This window comes from Arachis stenosperma, chromosome 8 (assembly GCF_014773155.1).
Source record: "Arachis stenosperma cultivar V10309 chromosome 8, arast.V10309.gnm1.PFL2, whole genome shotgun sequence".
NCBI lineage: Eukaryota > Viridiplantae > Streptophyta > Magnoliopsida > Fabales > Fabaceae > Arachis > Arachis stenosperma.
In genome coordinates, this window is record NC_080384.1 from 43,284,809 (window position 1) to 43,285,878 (window position 1,070).

Sequence of the window (1,070 nt, forward strand, 5' to 3'; positions counted from 1 at the left end):
GACCTTCTCATATTCAACGGTCCATTTAGCCGAACCACTTCTATTATTGTTCTCAATTACTTGAAAAATAACCTTAAAGGCCTTGTAGCGTTGATTGATATCTCCATCAAAGAGTTTGAATATGACTATTTTGTTCTTCTCATCAATGCTTTCAATAGTCTCTTTAGATGTAGTTACTTTACCGTCTGTTAATGTAAAACATCAACAAACCATCAATATCTTAGAAGTTAAGAATTCTTCAAAAACTCAATTGTTCTGAGTTCTTTTATTCTCTTCTGCAAACATTTTTATAGATATGACAAATCATGAACAATCATTGCTCACATATGAAGACAACTCAATAATAGTAAATTAGAGAAGTGAATGTTACAAGAATTGAGTACATGTTGGACAGTATGTCCTAATTTATGATGCCCCAATTGAAAAGAATACAAAAAACTGAATTACAGTAGTACTAATGGAAAGAGAAATGTTCTAAAGAGCAGCAACTAACGTCATAAAACCACTAAATTTCATTTTATCTTAATCTTTGTAAAAGCGTTTCCCTAGAGTGACTACATTTTACACCGCATGAATGTGCATTGAATTAAAACAAAAAATCTAGTCAAATTTGGCAACACTAATTAGAATTTTAGTAATTTGAGGAGAATGAATTAAATTTCATAAACCAAAATATTGATTTGTTGCTTTATTATCTAAGAAAGAATAATGACCAATTTGAGAGATTTTTATATTTGACTTGGTTGACAATAGTGTAATCGGTGCTAGAAAAAAATTTGTAGAATTTAAATTGGAAGCATGTCGGACAGCATTACAAACGGACGAGCGAACAACATAGCATGCTTGTGGATTGTGGAATGAAGATGGTAGGGGTGAAGGCCGGGAAGATGATTGACGGGAAGGATTCGCTCTTGATTGTCGAGAATATGTATAGGGACTAGAATTTGAGTTTAAGCTAGGAAAAATACAACGTAATAGGTTTTAGAATTGATTCAATAAACTAAAAAAATACTCCATTCCTAAATTACTTTATAAATCTTAATATTAGAATAACCATCTGCACACCTAGT